Source organism: Eupeodes corollae, chromosome 1, assembly GCF_945859685.1.
Source record: "Eupeodes corollae chromosome 1, idEupCoro1.1, whole genome shotgun sequence".
NCBI classification, from domain to species: Eukaryota; Metazoa; Arthropoda; class Insecta; order Diptera; family Syrphidae; genus Eupeodes; species Eupeodes corollae.
The window spans coordinates 87,913,008-87,919,222 of record NC_079147.1 but is presented as its reverse complement, the minus strand read 5'-3'; the positions used below and the strand labels follow the sequence as shown (position 1 = coordinate 87,919,222).

At 38.5% G+C, this 6,215-nt stretch overlaps 1 pseudogene; it reads right to left on the bottom strand.

Moving 5' to 3' along the window:
• Positions 1-3,928: 3,928 nt before the first annotated feature.
• Positions 3,929-5,490, bottom strand: LOC129940833 (protein disulfide-isomerase A6 homolog; annotated as a pseudogene).
• Between the last annotated feature and the right edge of the window lie 725 nt (positions 5,491-6,215).

The window sequence follows — 6,215 nt, the reverse complement described above, 5'->3', positions numbered from 1 at the left end:
GACGATGGAGAATGCACGCTGATCTTTCAAGGTCGGAAAAGGTCAACCGTCAACACTAGAGGCACAATCTTCCAAAAATCCATCCAATTACTCGGATATGCAGATGATATTGACATAATTGGAAGATCAAAGCGTGATGTCAGTGGAGCGTTTTTGAGCATTGCGACGGAAGCGAAGAAGATGGGTTTAGTGGTCAATGAGGGCAAGACCAAGTATATGCTGTCATCAAAAAAGGACACTGAACGACGACGTCTTGGACAAAACGTCACCATGGACAGCTATAACTTTGAGGTAGTTAAGGACTTTGTCTACCTAGGCACCGCTATAAATACAGACAACGACACCAGCGCTGAAATCAAACTAAGAATAACTCTTGCAAATCGCTGCTTCTTTGGACTTAAAAGGCAATTGAGAAGTAAAGTCCTCTCTCAAGCATGTAAAATCACCATCTATAAGACAGTCATCATCCCGGTTCTCATTTATGGCACTGAGGCCTGGACCCTGTCAAAGAAAGATGAGAGCGTTTTAGGATGCTTTGAGAGAAAAATTCTTCGGGTAATTTTTGGTCCCGTACGCATAGATGGAGAATGGAGGAGAAGATATAACGACGAACTGTACGGGCTGTACAGCAACACTGACCTAGTTAGCAGAATTAAAGTCCAACGGCTTAGATGGCTAGGTCATGTAGAGCGGATGGACATCAACGCTCCAGCCCGGAAGGTCTTTGAATCCAATCCTGAGGGACGGCGCAGTAGAGTAAGACCACGACTCAGGTGGCGCACGCAGGTGGGAGAGGACCTCAACCAACTTGGCGTGCGAAACTGGAGACAGCTAGCTAGGGACCGAGCTGGCTGGAGACGCTTGTTGGTTGAGGCCCAGGTCTGCCCGGACTGTAGTGCCACCTTAAGTAAGTAAGTAAGTAAACTTAGGAAACATTCATTTTGTTCAAAATGTGTTTTAAAGATTTTTGCGGTGTTCGTTTTTGCATGAAGATTTGCAATTGAAAATATGTAAATTCATTAAAAATAAAGCTTGATTTAAGGGGGATGGGAATCTAGGTTGCAACATTGATAACGTTAATATATTAACAAAATGAAGTTACTACAAGTTGAAACTGTGTCATGGTAGCTTAATTTTAAATAAAACAATATAAGTTCAGTATCGTAAATATTCCGTAATTTTATTGTTGCTCGAAAATAACAACGACAATTTTTAAATAATGTTAAGAAGATTAGGTCGACTTTGCAATAAAACTCAATGGTAATCAATAATAATTTTTAATACAAAGAAAGAAACACTTTCCAACTTTTTTTAATTAATGAAGGACGTGGAATAGCTTTTTTAATACTATATGTACATAATTATTAATCTACCTTCAAGGTTATGGAATTATTATTTCACTTTTAGTTTCAAAATACAAAAAGAGGCTGTGATGCGACTTATGTACACTAATTACTTTCTATCCTTTTTGTCGATTTTTCCTGCTTAAAACTTTAACAAAATGCTCATAACAATATTGCTGTGAGACAAATAATTTGAGGTCATTACCTTCAATTATTCACAACATTTAGTAATGTTTTTATTTTTTGTAAGAAAACTGTAAATTTTATTTTTCTCAAAATTTTACCAGTTGTGAAAACGTTACATCTCGTTGTATACAATTGCCTTTAAGATAAAATAGTTGTTTGTTCCTAAGATATTCGAGGTTACAAATATTTTTTGTCCAGCTTTTTCGATTTGTAAAAAAAACTGTTAGTGGAAGTTTTTTTCAAAATATAAAATTTAATTCAAGTCACTAGCGTTACTGATGAGATATTTTTGTTGGGTTTGTTTTTAAGGATCTTCATCTTTTTGCATTATTATCTGTAGAACAAAATGTATTTGAAGTCGATACCTCTACTGGTTTTTGAGATGTAGACGACGAAAAAATCTTGACGAATGCATGTATATGAACGTGTTCATACGCACAGACATCTCTCATCTTGAAACGTCGAAAAATGTCAACATTTCCAATTCGACAAAACGGAGCGATTACAATAACTTCCTATAGGAATTGATAGTAAAATTATGCACTCAAGGGGCGTGGTATACACCCACTCTCTTAAACAAAGTATTAATCAAATTTTAAACTTGTAAGTGGTATACAACAATGAAGTTAAGTGAAATGAAAAGATTCGACGTTCATAAAAAGACAAACATTGAAAATATAAGATTATACAAGAAACACTTCCTGATCAGTGTGTATAGGAACAAAAAACTTAAAAATTAGAGGATTTACTTTCAGTAGGTGTGGTTTTCAACCACTTTCTTGATTGAGATTAAAGAACGAAACAGATACTTCTATAACGCGAAGGCAGGATTAGAGAGAACAATTGTTCTGCCGAAGAGGTATCTATACATAAAATACAGATGTGGAATCGTTTGTGAGTTACGCCTAATGAAAACTAACTTCCAATTTATTAGAAGAGCATTTTGTTCATCAGGCGAAAAACAACACAGGGTTATCCATTTTGGGGTTTATAAAGTTTGAACCTCACCAATTGTTGCAAGCATCGATTTTTTTGAGGTAATTTTCGACCACTTTTTGACACATATTGTGCGATATCTCAGCTATAACTTGACGAATGTTGGTTTTTAATATTTATCTGCATAAAGAAGGTATTTCGCGTAGCCCCACAAAAAAAGTCCATCGGTGTTAAATCACATGATCGACAGACCCAACGAGAAATTCCTCGGCCAGGAAATATAATATTTGCCAGAGTTGCATGACATTTGGCATTGTCTTGTTGAAACCAAATATTGTCCAAGCCGTATTCTTCAATGGAAGGGAAAATAAAGCTGGTTATTATGACCATAACGCTTCGAATTGACGGTGACAATTGTACATTCGTCATTTTCGAAGAAGTAAAGTTAAATCACTGTAGTACCCGTATCATGATGGTTAGTGCGTTGGACTGTCATGCAAGGGGTCTTGGGTTCAATACCTGCCTGTGACAACTTAATTTAAAAAAAAATAATTTTCGCAGGTACTGCCTCTTGCGAGGAATTGACAAATCCTTCAAGAGTAATTCTTGTCATGAAAAAGTAGCCGTTCGGATTCGGCCTAAAATTGTAGGTCCCTTCCATTCCTGACAACTATTCGCTCACAGGAATGGTTGAGAGTTGTAAGTCTCTAGGCCCTGGTTCACAACGGACTGTTGCGCCACCCAATTTAAATTTATTTAAGGTTAAATCACAACTCCGGACCAAAAAGTGGAGGATGTAATGGCCTCTCTTTAATTGCTTGAGGATTCTCTGAGTCCCAAATACTCAATTTTGTTAATTAATACCCATACATGCCCAACGAGTAATAAATGTACTTCGTCGCCAGAAAATTTTGTTTGAAAAATCACCATCCAACGCCTGTTGTTCAAGCACCCATTCGACGTATCTATTACGTTGTGAATGGTCAGCTGGCTTCAGTTGTGGTGTTAGCCGCGCTTTATATGGTTGTAGGTGTGGATACAAATGGAAAATACTCCAGAATGTTCCCTAATACCTAAAAATGACGGGAAATCAACACATTCGGGTCTTCGGCAGTACTTTCACTTATAAAACAGTGATATTTTCAGTGGTACGAGCGAAACGATGAAGCACAGGCCTTACAATAAAAATATGTCAATAATCCAGTGTCTTCAAATTTGTTCACAATTTGTTTACAATCTACGATTTTTTTCCCTTAACTGTTTTTTTACTGCATTTTTCATAAATACAAAAAAAGATAACATACACAAGTATCTTAGTTAGATGATTGACATGACGTGGAATTTTTTGTTTGTCCAAATAAGACTTTTGTTTCACTTCTCCTAAATGGGGAGGGCGGGAGCGATCGTAAGTGGCGGCAGTCTTTGATGAATATCACATCATCAACCTTTATTTTTTAACTTATCTACAGCTCGCCTTTACTGTCTTTTTCATCTTCTAAGTCAATGTCTGATAAATCAATATCTTCCTCTTGTGGAAATTGACCATCTTTGCCGTCCCATGAATCTACAGTGTTGATCTTTGGTTTCTTGGCACCGCGAACTGGAGCAGTGTGTCCACGACCATAGGGGATATCACGTAGGAACTCATCGATGCCTTCCTTCGAGAATGATCCCTTCAGAACTGAGAACTTCATTTTCTTGAAGTTGACCACAGCCATTGCAGGATAACCAAAGCCGCCAATTTCCAGAGATTCTTCTAAAGCAAGTTTTGCGGCACCTTCAGCCCAAGCCCACCCCAGAGCTTCTTCTTGTACTTCTCACCGGCATCTTTGAGTGTCTTTAGGAAGGCATTACGGCACTTGGCGTCACAGTCGAAAATGTGTGGCAACACCGACACAATGCACAGAGGTTTGCCCTCACAAGCGGCGTCAAATGTATCCTCGTTGGTGATTTAAATGAGTTCAGGAGCATTCACACTGTCGCTGTGCTTTTCCAGAGCAAATGACACGAAATCAGCGGCATTTCGGCCGCCTTTGTAGTCTTCGGCGTCACTGGAAGATTTCTTGCCAGCTGGGAAGAATTTGATTGAAGGATAGCCACGTACTCCATACTCTTGAGCCTTGGCTTGATGAACGGTTGCGTCGAGAGCTCCCAATTTGACTTTGCCCTTAAGTTCCTTCGCTGCCTTGGCCCATTGTGGTTCGAGATTCTTGCATTGTCCACACCATGGAGCAAAGAGCTCAACCAACCAAACATCATAGCTATTCAAAACCAATTTATCGAAGTTGCTGTCTGTGAGTTCGATGACGTCATTGGATGATGATGGTCCACCACTGCTGCTTCCACCTCAGAATGCGGCTTGAACCTTCTTCTTGGCCTCTGCCAAACCTGCCTCGCCCATAACCTTAGCTGTGCGCTGTCCATTAAAGTCGATTGGGAACGCTTGTTGGCGCCAAATATCTTAATAGTTGGGAATCACTTCACTCCATATTGACCACCCAGGGAACCATGTTCGTCGGCATTCACCGAACCAACTTTCCCTTTACTGCCTTGGCCAATTTCTTGTACTCTGAAACCAAACTCTGACAATGTCCACACCAGGGTGCAAATAACTCGACAATCCAAACGGCTTCATCGTTAATCACAAGTTTGTTGAGGTTGGATGGCGTCAGTTCGAAGACATCATCCGACGAGGAATAGAATGCCCAAGATGATCGGGCACAAAGCACCAATGCTAAAAAGGCAAATAGTTTCATATTAAGTAGTTTTTTGTGTGTAGGCGTGTTATAGAAAATCACCAGAAGCCGGTAATGCTACGTTGACAATTTTTGTGTCTTCTTTTCAACAATCTGTTGGTTGTTTTATGAGTTAAAAGGGGGTTTCCATGCACTGGCTAGGATTTAGCAAGGAAGCTTTGTTAATGAATTTAATTTGTATCTTGAGTTTTGATCCCCTTCGATATTAAACAAAGGAATATTTTTCAATTTTAATGTGAACTGGACAACTGGTATTGGAAGAGAACTAAGCCGAATGTCGAATTGTTCCAATTGCTTGCGTAGTTGGACGATTATGCAAACCATAATTTCCTCTTAAGGCACGATATGTGGCAGTGGCAGAATTAACATTTGTGTAGTAGGCTTTAACAATTTGTTTGCGTTGTGCGATAGTTAAACGATTCACTTTCGAAATCTCAGACTTTTAACTGGAAAAAAGCATTTGCAGGTTTCCATGCACTAAAGATAAGTATAGAAAGCAGTTGCAAATTTACTTTATACTCAGACAGTTTATCGGTCTTAAAAGCTATAAATAATCGAAACTACAACACTGACCTAATATCCGCCATAAACAGCAAGATTGTAATGATGCCTAAGAAAATAAAACTGATCTAGACCCTGGTCATATAAATATCCGTCGGAATGAGGTAGCCGACAAAGCAGCAAACTCGGCAAAAGACGCAAAATTATTCAAATTCAATGCATAAACCATTTTAGATTATAAACTCAGATTGATAAAAACTTTAAAACTTTACAAGAAACTGAACCTTCCCCAACGCAAAATCACAAACTTTTTTCGCCTCAGACACACTTTAAAAACCCATCAACACCTACTCACCAGAAACAACCACCTTATAGGTGTAGCACATACCACAACTTTAAATATTTCACACAACCTTGCCAAATCTAAAAACCAATTATGAACACCGTTTTTAAAAATCTATCAATGTATGACATATTAAAAAATCCGAAATCT